Consider the following 21,677-nt stretch of genomic DNA (forward strand, 5'->3'; position numbering starts at 1 on the left):
TATATATATATATATATGTCAAATTGTTATATATTACTTAAAAACCAGATTTTGGAACATTGGACATATCCGATACACTTGCCATATGCGGCTATAATCATGATATCATCAATGATATCATTGGAATCATTTAAAAAATAGAAAAAAAACTCTCAAATTGTACGCTGGATAAGACAATGCAAATAAATGTATGAAATATTGCTTTTCTAATTATTAAGTTTTTGCATCTCTTCCCTTCAAAACAAACTGTCGTAAAAATACATATTTTACTATTTCATTTTAAAATAACTAAACGAGAAACAGAAACGCAAATCTCAAAAATAGGTTTATGATTTCGAAAACTAATCAGAAAAAAGAAAATATGCAACATACTATTTTTTTTTTGTTTTCGAATGCCAATAAAAAATTTTATTTATACTGTAAAGCTCGATTTGTGACAATTTTGCGTCATTATTATGCCTTGCAGATTTTCAAAACTTCCGAGTCTTTATGACTATAGCAGTTATAAATATAAGAAAAATCTTGCGTACTATTCATTATTATATCAAAAACTTTTTCTTCATATTTCTACTTATTAAGAATTTATATTTCTATTCAAAAGAAGTTAAAATGTGTCTTTTCAATTTTTTTTTATTATTGCTGAGTATAAAATTTATTTCTGCAAAATGTCTTTCTTTTTTTGCCAGTATAAAATTTTATTGTTTTGGTTCTGGAAACATATTTATAAAAAAAACTCTATCAAAACTGATATTTTGAAAAAAAAAATTCTCTCATAAAAATAAATGGTGCAAAATAGTGTAAGTCTAGTAAAAGATTTAAATGTCTTGTCATTGTCTTGAAAAAAAATATTTAATTGTTTTATGAATTAAACAATTGAAGTCATGTTTGCAAAAAATCAGCTTTTGGCAGAAAATAAGCGAAATTGTGTCTGTATTATTGTTGGATGCTCCCAGTATTCAAAAAAGCACCATTTTACAGATACTAATATTCTTCTAATATATAACTTTGAATTAGTATTATATACTAATATATAAATTTTAGAGTGTGTAAAAGAATTTTCCAAAAATTACTTTTTTCGATATTTAAGAACAAATTTAATTCAATTATAAATTTTACTTAACACCAGTGAAGTTTTGAAATCTTTTTAAATGCGTTTTGATTTAGTAACTATTTTTTAATAAATATATATTTTTTATTTTATAAGTTGTATAACAATAAGTTGTATGTTAAATGAATAATGACTATAATCGATAATTTTAAAGGTTAAGGGTTGTTACAAAGCAAAAAGTCTCTCAACGGAATAAATCAACTATGCCAAAAAAAGAATATCTTTGAAATTCTTTTCTATTTTATGGCAAATCATATTTTCAGCATTTTCGTTTCTTTAAAAGAGTTTTATCGCTTTAATATATTTCTAATACTTCATTCAATTTTGTGTTTTACATTGTCAGACGCAGGCATTATAAGCGTGCATTACGAAATAGATACTGTATGGTAACTTATTAGAAACTTTATGAAATCTAGGAATATATATGGAGAAAAAACGCTAATAATAAACTACACTAAGCATTAAATAATAAGAAAAACTTGAGGATTATAAAGAAACTTCAGTTAAAAATGTGCGCATCACACACAAATGTGCACAATAAGCGGTTTTTTATCAGCATTGCAAAATTATTTTTATAATATAAGCTCTATCAATATGCTTCAAGATTAGCTAATTATATTGCAACAGTATTTTATTAGTTGTGTAATATTTCCAAGTCAATGTTTTAATTTATTACATAGCATGTTTTAATTTATTGTACATAAAATAACAAATAAAACTTTTATTGACAATAAAAGTTAGTGAGGGAAAAAAAACAGCAAATATACTCTTAGAGTTATAAAATGTTCGAATTGTTAGAGCAGAAGAAAGAGTTTTGAATTTTCTTCATTAACACACCCTTACTTCTGAACAAGGTATTCTTTTAAATGTTTTTTTCCTCAACTGGGTATTTTTTATGTTTTTGCTAACTCAATTTTAGATTGAATCCTTTTTCTTATAAAGCACTCTATTCAGATTTTGCTCGCGGCCATCAAGGTTTATCTTATGGTTTCATTTTTTCTCCACTTTATATTATCCTCATACAAAAAGCAAAATAATGAAAGAAAATAAACATTGTTCTATTGTGTAAATGTATAAACAGTTCAATTTCTTTTGCCAGCTCAAAAGCACAATTAAAATAAAATAATAATATTGATTGAAAACATACAGTAATTTGATTTAAAATGGAACATTTTAATAACAATGTAAATTACATTAATTTACTTTTCTCGACAAATAATGTTTTTTTTTTATTTCAAAATTCATAGTTTAATTATCGCTGTTAGTTCAATTTTTTCGTGATAATTTAATTAAAACTACTTTGAAGTTTTTTTTTATACATATTTTTTTTCAATGTTTACATCATGTTTTAGTGAAATATAAAACAAGTCTTAGGCAAGCCAGTCAGTAGAAAATGTCATTGAAATTTAAGGTGAAAAAAGGCCGATATGCCTCGGGTGCTCAGAACAGGAGTCAGTTATCAAGACCAACCAACTTGTGACTGAAAAGAACGAAACAGATTTTTTTTTTTTTTAAATACGACGCTGAAAAATGGAGGAAAAAAAATTAAGTTGCAAAACAAGACAAATCGTGGTAGCTCGAGGGAGTGAAAAGACGGTGGTCGTGAAACACTAATTAGGGTGAAATGCATATCCAAACGTAACGGAAGGGCTGCGATGAATTGATGCTATTCACAAGGTAATCCACATTTATATAAATGGAAAAAGATTCCAGATCAATAAGATGAACTAGTGCTCCGTAAAAATAGGGTTTCTAAAAATTGAGCAAAATTGTGTCAAAAAAACTCCGAAACAAATATAGTCGAGTTTGAAAACTCCATCTATTCAAAATTGAAACCGCATGTAATCATTTTCGAGAAAAAGTCATAGTCTCAAAAATAATGCGAGTGTAGAAGTGTGAGAAAGATTTTCTTTGGCAGCCGGTAGGGTAGGAACCAAAACCCTCCGGGCTCGTACACAGTAAAAAGTGCGTTAATAAAACTGCCAGAATATGTTGACATTTAAAAGATTTTCTGCCTCTAAGGGGACCCCGAAAATCACAGAAATATAATAAGCAATAAAATATAGTTTAATAATCTGTGTTAAAATTTGGTAAATGTGGTAAAATTTAGTAATTTTATCGTGACACCTTACAGTATGGCATAAAAAACCTTTTATTCAGTTAAATTTACTTTTCAGTTTTGTATTTTTTACTAATAAAGTGGTGACAAGAACTATAATTTTGAAAACCATTCTCTCCAATAAACCATAGCCTTATGTTAGGAAAAATTACGAAGTTAATGGTGTGAATACCGTATATTGAAGTTTAAAATACTAGAATTATGTTTTTTCCACAGGAAATGCCAATTTTCTTACGGTGACTTCACCAGAATTTTATCACAGTGTAGTAGGATGCCACCATAGTTGTACACCTCAGTCCAGGGAGAGTTAAAAAGCTTTATATAGTGGACGCCGAAATGACACTTCATGGCATAGAAATTGACAGTTTCAATTAAAAATAGTTTGCAATTTATAAAATATGGTTACGAGATCATTAGTTTTATTTTTACCCTTTGCTTATTTAGCTATGTCTTAAAAAGTTTTAAGCGAATGAAATGTACGTCATGATGTGTCATTTATGCGGCCACTATAAAAAATCTTCTTAACTCTCCCTGAACTAAAGTATACAACTATGGTGGTTAGAGTATCCTAATACGTTCCCGGAGGTCCTTGGTTCAAATCCTTCCGGCAGCCAACGAGCAAGTCCCTCGCACATTTCACCTTCCAAATCACTTTTTAAACTCCATTTTTAGACTCCATTTCCTTTTCCATTTTTTAGACTCTACTCTCATTTTCCACAAAAATGAGCATCCTCAATGCATAGAGTTTTCAAATATAACTATATTTGTTTCAGAGCTATTTCAACAAATGTTTGCCCATTTTTCAGAAATTCTTTTTTACGGTGAGTGTTCAAGGAAGAAAAAAAAATTGGTTTCCGAAGATGAAGTTATCTCCGTTTATAAATATAGCTTTAGCTTCATCTGGCTAACCAGAGGCGCTTGGAAACTTCGATTAAGGGAAGAAGACAGATTTTTTTCGTCACAAGGAAATCATCTATTGATGCTACTGTTAGAACCTTGGGCAGAAATTAAACTTTAATAACATCGAAATTTCTTCCACCCCAATCACACCAGCTCCTCTTGGTGCTCAGGAATTTTGTTTTATTTATATAAATACCGATTCCTTTATCAATTATATCAGTTCCTCACTGCCACTCTGCACTACGGGAAATGTAACCAGTCTTGACTTACGTGTTTGCGCAACTGCAGCTTCTCTCGGCAATGATTTTTCTTGCTTACTCCTTTGTTTCCTTTTCCATTTTTTAATTCTCAATGTTACACCTGTCCCGCAATGGACTGATCGTAAATAAACGGTTCCCACTAGAACAACGAAGTCAAGCATCACTGTCTGCTGTCAGTAAGCTGGTGGTTGACCATTTTGATCAGCCTGAGTAGGGACCGAGGGTGCAAAGTATCAGTCCCCGTTAACTGTTCTACTGTAAAGTGCACCATCCACTTCGCTCGCTGGTCGTCGGGCTACCAAAGCAGGGGAGCCCTCTGCAGAGGATCAAAATTGCGATTGCATGTCTACAGATCATCTTCAAGGATTTTCCCAGACCGTCGCCAATAGCCCGTTTTGCAGCTGTAGTGCGACGTAAATAAAGCTATTAAGTCAATAAAAATGGAATTAAGAAAGTAAAATGCATTTAAAAATCTTTATACATTATTAATGCAGTTAAATCAGTAATAAATTATTTCTCCTTTAGAACTAATAACTATTTGGAGCTGTTTTGTCACAGATTCAACAAGAGACTTGAGAAAGTCAAAAGTTGACTCGTCCCATATTTTTATCAAATCCTTTTTTTTAAAACTTTTTTTCTGTCTTTAATGCTGTTTTTTCAAGCTTCTTTTTTAAAATTTCTCTATGGTGGAAACATAATGTTTCGAAGCATACCACTTAAAATTATTTATTCCTAAATAAAATTCTGGTTGTTTAACCAGAATAAACGGTTTTTCTGACAGTTAAGAGTTTGAATATCATCTTATTTATGACTGTTTAGCTGTTTTGTTTGAATATGGTAAAAATAACAATTAAATACATTGTTATTTAACCATTTTTTTCAAGAAATTTCTAACAGGCGTCAGTTTAAATGCTCAATGTTTAAATGCTTTTGTCAACCTCTTCCCCCTCAGCTTTTGAAATCCGTGAGCAAGTATATCATTCCTATTTAGTTCCTTGGTATTCTTCACTTCAAATCTTGCAGACTTCTATTTTAAAAAGAACTGTTTTGTTGATGTTCGTTAATACAAAAAAGACATACAAAGCTGGTTGCACATGTTTGCAACCAAACACATATTTAAATTAGTCACTATAGGAGAAACTGAACTAATTTTTAGAACTCAAATCTCATAAATTAGTGATAGTAATTAACTATCTTTAAGATGTACTGATTGAAGTTTACTAAAATATTGCTATTTATTGTAAAAAAAAGAAAAGAATCCTTAAAAAAAGTTCTGGTGAAGTAGAAAAAATAGTGATATGAACTAGTGTTAACACGCGTAAACAACTAAAATAACTTATTATGTTATTACAAACTAAATTTATTATTAATAACCACAAATAAGTGTATTTTATTTTTAATATCGACAAATATTAATTTCGAATATGATATTTACTTCTCAAGCTTCCATTTCATGTATCGTAAGAACTTCAAAATAAATATCAAACAAAAAAAACCTCTTAACTGTATAGTAATAAAATGAAAATATATTACATTTCTCGAAGACAATATAAAAACATTTGATAAACTCTATAAAAATACATTTCAAGTAAATTTATTTCGAATTTAATGTCGAAAGAATTTCGAAGTTTTTAGAAAATACCTTATCCAATCTTTTCCGATTTTTCAATATAGATTTAAAAACTAAACTCCTAGATTGACTCGTATTCTGTATAAGTATTAAAACAGTTCAATTGATTGTTCATTCATTTCATATATATTTGAAGAACTAACATTCGTGATATTTTTCTATTTCAAGCATAAAAAAACGCAAATATATGCTTCTAAATTTAGAATGAAAAATAGCATTTTAAATTTATATTTTGAATGGGGGTAAAAGTGTAAGTTAATCTGTAAAAATTTGATAATTTGACAAATATAGGTTTTAGTAAAAGCTATTTCTGGTTATTTACTGAGTTTGTTAAAACGAAATGCTACGTAATACTGTGGTTCAATTCTAGTAATTTTGCAGTATTTTTATCAACAACCCGAAATAGTAAAATTTTTGATTCAAAAAGTGCAATTCCATACCATTAAACACATAAAGTAATGCATGGCTTCAAATTTTATTATTGTGATTTCATAAAGTATGACTTCATATTTAATGATATAGTTATTCTTATAAAAAATCAAAGAATGATCCTTAATTCTAAAGCATATTTTTTCAGGAAGTTGCAATTTGGAATGGCAATTTTGTATCTACGTATGAATTAGTTTTTAATTGTTTAATTTAAGAGCTATTGGAAAAAGGTTCTCGGTGAGAAACACTCTTTATAAAATTGCTATTAAAACATATTAATTACTATGCTGTTTATCATTATTATATCTAATACGCATATGAATCATTAAGGATTGCAAACTAAGGCAAAGAACGTTAAAGAGCACAAAAATATTTATAAAATACAGACAGCTGTTTCGGATGCTCAAAGGGCAACCTTCATCAGTGTAACAGATCCTGTTACACTGATGAAGGTTGCCCTTTGAGCATCTGAAACAGCTGTCTGTGTTTCATAAATATTTTTGTGCTCTTTAACGTTCTTTGCCTTAGTTTGTATTTTAGCACTAAGGTTGCCCACTTGTGCATTCATTAAGGATTGGTTAAAATTGCAAAACTATGTATTAGCACAGTGTTATTTCTAAAAATAAAGATGATGACAATTCTACACTGTAAAAAATTACAGATGAAAGTCTGGTATTAAGTATCAACACTTTGAGTGCATCATCCGTAATATCCATTTCTACCATAAAATATTATATCGTACTTTTCATAGTAATATCTATTTAATTAAGGTGATTCAGTGATTTTACGGTAATTATTACTTTAAAACTTACGGTATATCAGATTTTTATTCCGTAACTTGTTCCGGTAAAAATGGATATTACGATAAAAAAGTACCAGCAACCTGAGTGCCGATACTTTTCAACTTAATGGGATATTGAATTTTTTTACAATGTACAAAACTTAGAAAATGCATTTAAATAGGAGATAGCATAACGATTGATTGAAATATATTAAATACATAAGATGTAATTGTTATAATCTTAAGTAGAAATTTTAAACCTTCTTGTACATCTCTTTCTCTCTCACTCACTCTCTCTCTCTATCTATCCATCTCCATCTAGCTCTTTCTTTCTCCACTCATTTCTTTTCATTTATATTTCGTTTACAAAAATTAGGCAACCAAAACAGTCCTCCTGAATTCAACAATTATTTTGAAACTGTACTCTGGATCGGCCACTTGACTTGATTTAAGTCACCAGCTTTTTTTTCTCGGGCTTCTAACTGATGTTCCAGTAGAAAAATGCTCATTTGTAGCTGATTTATTCCCATTGGAGGCTTAAGGATATGATTTTATAATAAGATGTATGGTTTCTTGATATGAGATAGCAGCTCATTTCGGGTCATAATATGAACTAACCATGTTTCATATAAAATTTCACTTCAAAAAGTTTAAAAGTTGAAGTTGAGTAAAAATTAATTCCACCATGCCTATTTATAAACGATTTTATTACAAAAAAAGAATCTATATAACAAAACAGAATATTCCCTCACATTTGCGAAAAATAATACTTTTCACGTAAATAATAAACTCAAAAAGAAAACTTTTGAACACCATTCATGCTCGAACGGAAGTTGATAGTCGTCTTCACACAATTTTTAAATATTAGCTTGTTTTCGGCTGAGTGCATCGTCTCTTCTCGTCGGGGTTCGGATCATAGCAATGACACCACAATTTTTACTCCATTCCCTTCAACACATGGAGAGTGCCCAGTTTTCTGCACTCTCCAATGTCCATTACCTAATGAAAAGCCTATCACCTATGTCGATTTAAACTTCTATTTTAACTTTTGAAACCATGCTAGTTGTAAATGGTTAAAAATCGTTTAGTTTCGTATTTATCATTTTAAAACCATGCTAGTTATAAACGGTTTCCATACCATAAAGGTAAAAAATGTTCTTTACCGCAAGCTTTACGGTTAATCGGATGGGCTAACTGCTGCCTGTTATTTTACTTTAATTTTAGATGAAAGTTCTAACAATGTGAAGAAGTATCGTAAATTGATAAATGTTCTTCTTAAACAATATTGAATGAAAGACAATCATTTGGGTTGACGGGAAGCAACGAGCAGAGGACTGCGCTTCGTAGTAATCCAAAAAATCTACATAAAAACTATCTACGTAAGCGCGTATGCCTAAATGCTTAAATTATTCTCTTAATTAATTTTAAAAAAAAATAAGATACAAAAAGTAAAGAGAAATGTAAACGCAATATTAAAATTGGTGGTTAGGCAATTTAAACTCTTTTGCCTCTCGGCAAAAAATATAGGAAGTTTAAATATTTTTCTCACAATATAAAAAAGGCAGATTAATTTCTGAAAAAATGATGACCTTGAAGGTGAAATTATTCGAATGACTTTCACATAATTTCTTGACTTTCAAATTTATCAACAATATTATAATAAAATTCTAAACTGTGAAAAACGATTGAAATATAGCTGAGAATATATAATTCATGAATATCCATTACTGACATTCGTATTACACAACTAACTCCATTTCGCAATTTAAGCCTATTACGTGATGAAATTGTGGTATTAATATTCTTGCTTATATAATATTTATTAAAATATCTTTTAGCTCATTGAACTTTAAGTTTATTTGCAATCGGCCGTGTTTATAAGTGAAGCTTTTAACTCCGATTCCCTTTTGACACGTTTAACCTCTTCCTAGAAACTTCCAGTGAATATTTAATTACTATTGATTCTTTCATTTACATAATATTCTATGCATATCTTCTCCTCGGCTGACCATCAGATTTATACTCGCTTCTTAAAACATACCAAATTTTTCTGAAAACAGAGGTCCTATACGTAGAATACGTACTATACGATACCGTACTACAGAACTGTGTTGGCTCAGGGGTGTAAGCGTTCGCCTTTTAATGAGGTGAACCAGGTACGAATCCCGGCGATAGCTGGTTGATGCGATTTCTGCACGCGACTCGCGCCGACCGCAGTGCTAACGTAAAATATCCTCAGTGGTAGAGAGATAATGGCTTAGAATCCCCTTGGCGTTAGACTAACAGTGGGAGGTTTTCGTGGTTTTCCTCACCATGTAACGCAAATGCAAGTTAGTTCCATCAAAGAACCAAAATTCCAGTTAATAAAATCAGACGATATTAAACGGTATTTAAGTCACTCATTTGGCAATTTTTACGTTCATATTGTAATGGTTTCTAGTAAAATTCTGATCTTTCAAAATTATAGCTCTTATTACCACACATTTAGTAAAAAATACAAAACTGAAAAGTAAATTTTACTGAATAAATGGATTTTATTCTTTTAGGTATCGTGATACAATTATCAAACTTCATGACGCATAATAAAAACAATATTTTATTGTTAGATTAAACAAAATTATTACCAAAGCACTTCGATAAAAATTACCGAGTTTTCTGGTGTTGCCATAGAGCTAGAAACACAGCAAAGTTTTTTATGTTCTGGTAGTTTTGACCATACATTTTGTTTTCAGTATTTAGACTATTTTGCCCGAATTACGTTCATTAAATTATGAATTATGTTCACATATTCTCTCAAAGAAACTTAATTACATAACAATGTCTCCCAGCCACTTTTAATTTATATTAAATACCAAGCTTTATATGGTGATAGCCTTAGAGTTTCCTTTTATGGAGATTCTCTTTTTTTTTATATTTAACATGTTTTCAGATACAATAATTAACTACAAAGAAAACGAGGATAAATATATTTTTAAAGAAAAAAATTTTTAATAAATAATTTTTTTTTTAAATATTTAAAAAAAATTAAGAACCGAAGGGAAAAAAATGGAAAAAAACTGAAAGAGAAAAATAAATAGAGAAAGAGCAATAAGAAAGAGAAACAGAAAAAAAACAAAGAGAAAAAAGCATTGTTGAATAAAAGACAATCATGGGGGTTGACGGGGTGGGTAACATGGAGGTTGAAATTTTTTTTTAACTTCTTAAATTTTTGTTTAAAAACATTTTATTTATTAATCATTTTTCTTCTTCTCTCAAAAAACTGATTTTTTTTCATTGTTTTCGTTGTATTTTCACTTAATTTATAGGTTCTATATATTTGCAGCTTATCCACAGTAAATAAGACTTATAATTATTTTTCTTAACTTTCTTCGTTAATCTCTCTTTAGTTTACTCTTTTTTGTCTATTTATTGCGTTTATACAGTATAATCTCGATATCTCAAGGTTGAAGGGGCATTAAAATATTTAGAGATAGCGACTTCAGAACTAAATATGTTTAAAATAATAGAAAAACATATTTTTAAATAAAACTATAAAGCGTAGAGTTATAAAAAATAAAAATAACTATTAATAAACATGCATAAAATGATAGTATATAACTATTACAACAATTAGATTTTTTTATTATTAAAAGTAAGACAAAAATAATTATGTACTAAATAGAAAAGAACTGGTTTACAATAAACTTAAATTGTGATTTTCCGAAAAAATTCAGTTCCTATTTCGAAAAAAATACGACATAACAAGATTTTGAGAAGAAACCTTTCGACTTGGGAATTCAAATTAGTATTAAGTGGATACATAAGGGAAAAAGAATTTTTTTTCCCTTATATATATCTTCCAATATTGAATAGAGAACTTTTTAAAGAAATTTTTCAATAATTGTTAATAATTTCTCAAAAAACATCAATATTATACACCCTTGTGCAAATTAATTGAAACAAACTTTTTTTTTCGTGTTTTTTAAAGAAGATGTTTTGGGGTTGTTTCGGTTACAATGGGGTTGGACCTTCGCAGCCTATTGATGGTATGATGCTTTCTTAGCAGTACATTACTATTCTGGGTAAAAAAGTTGTTCCACAGTTGAAGAAACGATACCCTGATGGAACAGGGATTTTTCAACAGGATTTAGCTCCTTGCCATACGTCCAAAATTGTCAAGAAATTCATGTCTGAGAATCAAATTGAGACATTGGAATGGCCAGGGAACTCTCCGGATATCAACCCAATTGAGAATCTCTGGGCCATATGCAAGAATCGCCTATTAAATATGGACTGTACAACTATGGAGAAGCTAATCACGGCGTTAATTCATGTGTGGTACAAGGACACAAATATTATAAATGACTGTAAAAAATTAGTGGAATCCATGCCGAATCGTGTCCAAATGTTAATAAAGTGTCGTGGAGATCATATTATGTACTAAAAATTTTTGAGTATGTATAAATTTAAATAAAATAGCATTTTCTCTTAGTTTTCTGATTTTATTGAGTTTGTTTCAATTAATTTGCACAAGGGTGTAAGTTTTATAATTAAAATTCAACCTTATTAATAATAGACTTTGTAATATCCATTATAATATTTATATGTATCCAATATAAGTAATACGGTACTCACATCCATTTTCGGGCAAGTCAAGGGTAACTAACAAATCAAACTTGACTCTGTACTTCAGAAAGAACACCCCATAAAATAATCCCACTGTCCTCTATTTACGCTTCTCTTCTTGTTTTGTAATCTGGCAAACTTGTTACAAAAACATTTTAACTCATTTTTTAAGTTTCCGGTAAGTGTAAGTACATTTGAATTCGCTACTCTCTGTGTAATTTTGTGTTTTATTCTGCATTTTCTTGAATTATTTTTTTCTTTGTTTTGCTTCATTTGTTTTATTTTGCAATTTTGCTTAATATGTTCTATTTTCCTTTCAAGTTTTTGCTTGATGCTTCTCACACTATTGCTATGATATATTTTGCTTTGGCTATATTAACACATTATTGGAAAGTACTCTTTTCTGCTGATATAATCGTGTGAGCTGATAATGAGATTATATCCTTTCCCTATTTTGTTTTACGGGTTTATATTTTCTTAATTGATTTTAAATTTTTAAATAGTTTTTAAAAATATTTTGATTTTTAATATTTTTTCTCCTTCTCTTTAAAAAATTTAAATATTTTTTTTCACTATCCGCTTCGTATTTTTAACTTAATTTATGATTCCCGTTAATCTCTACTTTTTTTATTTTATTCTCTCAAATTTGTCTGATTTTATTAGAATTATTTGACCAAAACTGGTCTACAATTATCATATACTCTAAGACTTCTTTTTGCGGATGATGAAATGGTAGATTGAGCTCATAAGGAAAAAAACTATAAATCATAAATTATTCATCATCATTTCAGCACATTCTTATATTTATTTGGACAAAATATAAGCATACCGTGTGTAATCCATTCATCGCTTATACTGTAGAAATCTTTACACTAGATTCATTATACTGGTAGAAAGGAAAAAAATCTAAATATCTTTCCTCAAATTCATCACAATAGTCTGCCTTTTTCTTAAAGTCAACTGTATTATTTTGATGTTGATGGCACTGATTACGGACATATTGGGACACATTTATGTTGACTGAACATATTGGAATACTTACTCATTTCCTTACTTACAATTTTGTTTGCGTTTCCTTGCATGGTTCCGTTTTCGATTTTTATAAAATTCTTGATCAGAACAAGTTTAAAATAAAGTATAAACTGATTTATTGATTCTTTTTAGAGATGAAGAAATATTATAACATTTAGCACATTTTACTTAAAAAAAAAAGTTTAAGTCATTTATTTCTAATAGAGGTTCCAATGCAATAAAGCTAATTTATGTTCGATTTAACAAATTATGCACGCTCCATATATAATAATCTTCCTAACTTTAAATTCGCACAGTTAATATCGGAAGGGAGAATGATGTCAAAATAACTACATTCAAATTCATGGATAACCAGTGTTTTTCTTGGTAAGTTAATTGGTTAATTATTTATTATAATGCTCACACGAAAAAAAATTCCATAAAATTCTAATCTGTTGTAATGACGTTTCTGGTTGAAAAAAATAATATTTTGATTAATGAATTCAAAATATACAATATTTAAACCATTTAATTTGTAATTTTTACGTTTACAAGGCTAAGGTTTCCCGAACTTCTGGCATTCAAAATTTTAGCTCGAATTATAACATTTTTTCATAAAAAATAGAGAATACAAAAGTAGATTTAACCGAATAAATGGTTTTTATGCCATGATAAAATTACTAAATTTTAACATATTTGCTAAATTTTATCACATATTATAAGACCATATTTAATTGTTAGTTTTACCAAATTCATTACTAAAGAGCATCTGCTTAAAATTTCCAAGTTCTTTGGTGTTCCCATACACTGTTAAAAATTATATTCTGAATTATGGTTAAAAAAACAGGCATCAGTCTGCCAATCCAATTAACCATGAAGTTTTCGGTAAAGAACATTTTTCGCCTTTACGATTTCGAAACCACTTACAACTAGCATGATCTCAAAACCGTAATAAAGAAGTTTATCTGGACATTGGAGATAGTTCTGTAGCTTCATAGTGCTGCCATCTATGCGTGAATAAGAGTATCATATTTTAGCAGCTCAGGGTCACAAATTGGGGTGTTCAGGACACTGGATAGCTCGGCATGTGATGGAAGGAACGGAGGAAATATTGCAGCGTCAGCGTTAGGACTCTTTCTATCAGTTATGAGATTGACAGATTAGCCCTTTCGGCTATAATATGTACCCATCAGCAGGGAACTAAGCTTCATTAGGTGGGTCTAGTTTTTGAGATAAAATTCAAGTTGTCTCTAAGTAAAAGTCTAGTTTTTCTCTCAGTTAACAACTTGAATACCATCTTATTCACGGTTATTTAACTGATTTTGTTTGAATGTGGTAAAATAACAATTATAAAAACTGTTATTTAACCATTTCTTAAGAGGAACTCCTAACAATGTGGAGCCAAAAACACTGCAAATTTTAATATATTTTAGTAGCTTTGACCCTAAATTTTTCTTCAGTGCATGATTAAGTAAATATGCCTCACTATATATATTAATTTATATTCTCATACTCTTTGTTTTAATACCTATTAAATGTTAACCCCAACCACAATGCTATCCTCAAATATTAACCATAATTTAATGTTTAACCACTACTTGATTAAAATTAATGTATTTGCATTTTTTTTTTTTTGCAAATAAAGATAAGTTATAATTGAGTCACGCTTTTTATTGAAAAAAACCAAATATTATAAATTATCAAGGGAATGCCTAGCATAACAAAGCTATCTAATGTTTAATTGAACAAATTATATGCGTCTCATCTATAATCTTTTTTTTTTTTTTCATCCTTCTTTTACGGTAAATATAGCTGAATGAGGGGAGATATCGAAATACCTCTATTCAAATTCATCGGTGGTCTGCCTTTCTAGGAAAGTCAATTGTTTTAGGATTAAATGCCGATAAAAAAGGTGAAATTTTCAATTAAGTTTCAATTTCATTCGGCCCCAGTGCACACACAGCATTTTAAGGAATATACTGTTTCAAAAAAGATAAATTCATCATTTATTCTAGTCATAGTTTAAGAAAGAGCAGCAAAAACTTTCATTAAAATGGTGATCGATATTTGCGAATACCTATCTTTATTTTCTTTCATTTCCGTTATTCTTCTATTGTCTTTCAAAAAAAAAAGACGTTCGTTAAATTAAAATTTTACTTAGACTTTCACACGTTTTAAAATTCAAGCATTTATTTAAGACATGATTTCATATAACGAGACAATACAATAAAATGATATTGGATATGAATAAGGTTATATTGCGAACAATTAATCAACTTTTTTGGGAATAAAGAGGAAATTTTTTTTTCAATTAAAATAACTGGAGCATATATAATGCAAAATCTTAATACTTGCTGTAATATTACTACCAAACTTTCAAATAAACATGAGAATATTACTGTCTATACTAATTAACACATTTTTAACATAACCACCTTTGACCTTACAGCATTTGTATCTAAAATAACGAGTTCGAGAATAAAATTCTAGAGTAAGAGACGCGTTCTAGAGTAACGGGTCTAGAGTAATGCTCTGCATCTCGCTACTAGCACCCCACAACTGCTCGAGATGCTTCTCTGGTGACTACTGGGTGCTACAGGAAATTTTGTTAAGAAAATTTTTGTTACGAGCTGCAACACACCTCCTCCTACTTTGCCTCATTTCTTTTTTAAAAAAGACTTATTCAGGGTTTCTGAATTCCTATAATGGTTAGAGCAAACCTATATTCTCCAAGCGCTTATGTTGTGCACGGACAAAAACATTTTGGTAAAATTACCGTGCAGCAATGACATTTTTAAAAAAGAATTAAAAAAGCACATAACTCTGGTTAATAAAGCCTAAATATACGGTATTTAAAGCATTCATTTTCCTCATTCACTACTGTTTACTATAAATTCTGGTTTTCAAAATTATAATTCTTATTACCATACATTTAGTGTAAAATACAGAACTGAAAACTTAAAGATAACCGAATAAAACGTTTTTATGCCAGACTGTAAAGTATTACGATTAAATTAAAAGGTTTACTATATTTACCAAATTTTATCGTACATTATAATACCACATCTTATTGTTAATTTCTCCAAAATCATTACCAAAGTGCTTCGGTAAAAAATTAAAGAGGTTTTGGTAATCATATCGAGCCAGAAACACGGTAAATTTACCATATTTTGATAGTTTCGACCATACTTTTTAATCAGTGTGAAAAAGTTAGGAAATGTGTTTTTAACCATTTCGGTGTAATCAGAGTTAGGTCTTCCAGAACAGAATCCAATTCTTGGATCAATTTGGATGTTTTACTACTAAAGAAGCGTGACGAAAAGGATTTCGTGATTTCTTGCAATAAAAATATTTGTTTTTAATTTTTGAAAGTTTTTTCTTGTTACCAATTTACAGGCGTTTTGGACATTGATGAAAATTAATATTTTGACAGTAGTTTTAAGATTCTATTTAGTTTTCTGATATGTTTCAGCCTATTCGTTTCATTAAAAAAATATTCTAAGCCAATAATTCGAAATGAAATTTTAATTCTAACATATTTCCAGTAAAATTTAAAAGTAATTGTTCCGAAAAAAATTTCAATAAATTATATTTGTTAAAAAGAACAGTGACGTGTTGCAGTTGTTAAACAAAATCAAACTAATTGTAAGAATAATTCTATTTTACGAAAAACAATTTTTATCGTTCTGTTTAAAAATCATTAAGTTTTCAGTATAACAAAAACTACAGCCAAAGTTAATTTTGTAAAAATTTATAATTTTGACTAAAATGACTTGTTTAAGATAGTTTCTATTAAATTAACCAGTTTTTACTAATAATTATATATATATTTGAGTTTTATCATAACATTTATGTATTTACTCGTAATATCTCGTAATATGCATATATAAATAAGGTTCTGGTATAATGTTTTTCAACAATATTATTCATTGTTTTCAATATTCATATGAATAGTTAAAATTCTAAATTTCTTAAACTTTGATCGTGTCATAAATATATTTTTCAATAAATATTTAAACTAAAGCAGACTAAGTCTACTTTTAAATAAACATGAAAAACTAAAATAAAGGATTAGAAAGGTAAATTTAACTGAAATTTGAAATTCTTATGCATTGATAAATGACAGATCCTTCAGTAGGAAATACTTTTCATTGAATAAAAGGAAAGAGGTTAGTCTAAAATTTGTGTATCACTGCACAAACTGAAATTATAGAAATTTGCAATACTTTCGAATATGGATGATCTTTTTTTAACTTTCTCTTATGAAAGTAATGCTTAGAATATTATAAATTATTATTAATATCTTTTTATTTATTGAATTAATCACTTGATTGTATTCTAATTATGAGTTGAATTGATTATTTTTGTTTTCTTAACACGTACTCTCGCAGATAATATTACTTTTTAACTACACTGCAAAAAATTGTGGATCAAATTTCGGTATAAAGTACCGTTTAAATGGGTGCATCGTCCATAAAATCAATCTTGACCGTAAAATATTATATCGTAATTTTTGCAGTAATATATATTTAATTAGAGTGATTTATTCATTTTGATACAATTAAGGTATATAGGATTTTTTGTTCAGTAGCATTTTCCGGAAAAAATAAATTTCACTCGGTAAATAATACCGACAGCCTGAGTGCCAGTACTTTTTGCATTAATTTTATCCATAATTTTTTTACACAGTAGCAACTTATAAAGTTACACACATGAAATATGTATGATAGTGAAAACCTCAACTCAAACGGTGGTGGCTCAGGGGATTGAGTGCTCGCCTCCCAACGAGGGGGACCTGGGTTCAATCAAACGAGTGGCTGCAATTCGAATTCCACATCCGGCTCTTACCGACCATAGTGCTGATATAAAATATTCTCAGTGGTAGACGGATCATGGGTTAGAGTGCCCTTGCCGTCAGACTAACCGTGGGCTGGGTAGTTCCATCAAAAGGACCTCCACGAAGGCAAATTTCTCCCAATACTTGATCCAGGAGTTTCCTTGTCTTCTGGATTTAGTTCAAAATAAAAAAGCTACAAAGTTTAACATTGGTAGTCGTAAACTCAAAATTAGGTCCAGAATAATAATTAGAGATTTAATGAATGGAATTCAAATAAATTCTCTACTAGATTACGGGAAAGACATATTAAAATCTGATCAGAGAAACCTTTGCTATGTTTTACTGAAATAGCTCTGAGCAAAAAGAGTATTAATAAAGCAATATTAAAATATAAAAGTACTTTAAAAGAACGCATAAAAGTATTTGATACTAAATTTTTAAGCTCCATTCATAATTTTTATTGTACAGTAAAAAAGTCACATAAAAAAACAGTCTTAACTGGATAAATTACTTCATAGAATTAAATATGAAACTTTAAGGCATGAAATAATAAGTCGAGAGTAAACGTATTTATTAGAAGCATAAAAAAATGGTTATCCTTTAATTAAACAACGGTCTCAAATTATTTTAATAATTTGAAACAGTTAATCATTCGCAAATATCGCTGTGGTCAAAAATAAGACAATAATCATTATCTGTTTGTCAAAAAAAACTATTCAATACTTTTCCTGGATCAGTACCAATATCTGTACACGAATAAATGTAATAGTTTTGTGAAATATTAATAACGTTCATACCCTCATCATCAGTTTCCATTTTTACCTTAAATTCGAATAATTAGTTTTCTTCATGTTCACAATAAGTAGAAGTTTTGTTTCTAATCCAAGCAATGCTTTTTGTTCAGGTAAAAAAAACAACAACTGTTTAATTTAGAACGCTTTACTTTTTTTCCTCGTTTTGCGGAAGCAAAAATATAAAATCAACAAAAAGAAACATTACGTCATTGCCATATATGTAAGTCTGTTATTTTATTTATTTTCTTTTTACTCATTTATCTGTCTGCTCTCGGTCGAAATTTTTGGTATTTAGAAATAAAAAAATTATATTTTGTGCTGAACTATTTAACATTTTATGCATAAAAAGGGGAATACTAAAGTTTGAATACTATTGATATTTCTCAAAAAAAGAGAACTTTATCAACGTTTCATAAGCTGAATAGATTCCTGGAAAAACTAAAAACTGGTGGTAAATTTTCGATTAGGATCTTCGAAATTTCACTGTCTTATCTTTCTAATTTAATATTCCGAAAATAGAAATCCCAGAAATAAAAAAAAATTTTGGACAAAACTAACAGAATATAGTAAAATTTACTATGTTTATGGCTCTGTCTGGCAAAATCACAATAAAAATTTAAATTTTTTTCTTATTCATTTTGAAATAATTATAACGCATCTTCTTATAATTGCTTTTTTATAGCTATGAACTGAAAATATCTGTTAATAAAGAATATTGCTTTTTTAAGCTATCAAAGTTTTTGCTGTGATTGTTTAGCGATACGTCGGTAAAGTCGATACTTTTTTACAAATAACCAAATCAGAATTTAATTTTTTTTTTGTATTTCCACAGATAAAGTTAATCCTTATCACTCTAAGAACTTTATGACATAATTAAGTTACTCAAAAAATGTAATAAATAGCTATAAAATATTTCCTTAGCACTTTCTTTTTAAGAGAAATAAATTTCCATGATAGCCACTGCTTATTAATATTCATAACATATATACTTGTTCATGAGAAATTTCATAACAATCGTGAAAAAGTGTTTGTTACAGGTAGTGTGTTTTCTCCTAGTAAAAGATAGAAATGAAATATTTTCTACAATTATTTTTTAATCTTTTCAAGATAATTACCAAGATAATTACTTCAAGATATTCAAGATAATTACTACCGAATGGAGTAATAAAAGTTAGGTGAGTTGTTCGCAATATTTCTCGGCAATTATCGCCAACCTTAAGACATTACAGATCCCTTGCTGGATGAAGGTCTTCTGCAAACATTTCTAAAAATTTCGATCTACTGTCTTGTCTTTCAATTCATAGTGTAAAGTTCTTCATTTCACTAGACCTCAACAAAAATGCCAACCCACCGCCCCGAACCTCTGCTCCATCGAAGGAATCTGTCGGGAAAATGGTCGTGGCCGGTGAAGCAAATGACAGACTAATTTTTACTCTGGCTCTTTGCGAGACATCCAAAACCATTAGCCTTAACCCTAACTAAGTCTCGGATATACCTTATAAAGAAATACTATTATTTGAAGCCTTATAGAAAAATGCTATTACTTGAAACCTTATAAAATAAATACTATTACTTGAAAATAACTAAAAAAAATATTTATCGGGAGATTACATTATTTACATTAAAGCATGGATACATTGTTAGTGAAAAATTGAGTTTTAGAAAGATTGCATTAGTTGAAAAAAATAAACAGAATTAATTAGAACTTACAAAAGTCAAATAGGATAATAGCAAGATTAAGGCTTATTGCTTTATTCTGAGGTTTTCGTTTGAGCACTTATTTGGTCTGCATTTATAGCTTAATTATATTTATTAGGCAATTAAAGTTTCTTTCTTTTAAAAATTTATTACGGTGCAAAGAGTTTTTCAAATTCTTCTAGGATTCTTATTAAATTTATTGCCCTTTTCCTTCAGTTTCTTCTTTGATATATATTTCTTCTATTCTACTATGTTTTTTTTATAACCGTCGTTGAACAGCTGACCGAATTTTATGGACTTACGACTACTAATGTTCAACACCGTAGCCTTGTAATTTTGAACCCGATCCAGAAGACACGGGAACTCCTGAATCGAGTATTAGGGCGTAATAACAAACCGTTCCAATAATCCACAGGTACATCTGGGCAAACCAGTGAAACCTTTGGAATTATGGCTGTGTTTGTTTGTTTGTTTGTTTCTCTATCCCGATTCTGGTTTATATAGATTGCCAGTTGGTTTTTATATTTAATTTAGATAAATATAGGCTTTAGAAGATATGTTGATATGTCCGTGTCAATGGCGTCTTTTGCAGATTCAAAAGCTAGTTTATTTCCTTGATTGCCCATATGAGCTTTTACCTAGTGAATTCCAATTATGTTACAACCTGAAAGTAATGACTGATTATATTAAGAGTCATCGTTTTTGTGAAGATATTTTTCCAACTGTTAAATCTTTCTTTGCCTAACTAAACTTTTAGTGTCTCTTAAGTTCTTGGTCCACCTCGGCAGCCATGTTAAGTTTAATTGTCTATCTTTTTTTTTCTTCAGCTCTTTGTAGCACAACAATTAATTCTAAAGGTGGTGATGCATTTTCTAGTTTTAGTTCAATTTGTTTTGAGAATTTCTGGACTGATTTCATCAGAGTCTTTAAGCTCCATATTCAGCTATACATCATAGTATTTTCAGTATTGAATAGTCACCGTTTTGTTCTACGACAATTGAATCATTTTGGAAATAAATTCTGCTGATCTATTCTAAAGCTTTTGATGAACTTTTTAGCTTTAGTCCGATTAGTTTTGAGGATTTCTAGATTGATTTAATCAGATTCTTTATTTAGTTATGTATCATAGTAGATAGTATTGGGTATCCAGTTTATTCAGTTTTCATGAAATCTAGCTGGGATCACTCTGTGTGAGCTGTGATCCAGCTGTGATCACAGGGATCACTCTGTGTGAGCTGTGATCCAGCTGTGATCACTTTAAGACTTTTTGAGTTGAGTTGCTAGTTATTGTCTTGGAAATTGTGGATATCACATATTTCCACCCTATGTAGGGGAGAGTCGGGTAGCCCCGCCCAGCGGGTACCCCCGCCCGCAGTCAATTTCATATGTATAGAATATTTTTTCAAGTCAAGGGGTCATCGGACATTAATTGTTATATTAAAAAAAGATTCTTTTCAAAGTTTCAAGTATTTATGCAGCTGTTAACATGGCATTTAATCATCGTT

General features: G+C 29.3%; 1 protein-coding gene across 2 annotated transcripts in view; it reads left to right on the forward strand.

Annotated features, from left to right (window-relative positions):
• The window catches only part of LOC107439326 (class A basic helix-loop-helix protein 15-like), a 144,147-nt gene that overhangs the window by 57,832 nt on the left and 64,638 nt on the right, over positions 1-21,677 (forward strand). The gene's annotated exons all lie outside the window — the stretch shown is intronic.

The sequence above is a fragment of the Parasteatoda tepidariorum genome, chromosome 7 (assembly GCF_043381705.1).
Source record: "Parasteatoda tepidariorum isolate YZ-2023 chromosome 7, CAS_Ptep_4.0, whole genome shotgun sequence".
Lineage (NCBI taxonomy): Eukaryota > Metazoa > Arthropoda > Arachnida > Araneae > Theridiidae > Parasteatoda > Parasteatoda tepidariorum.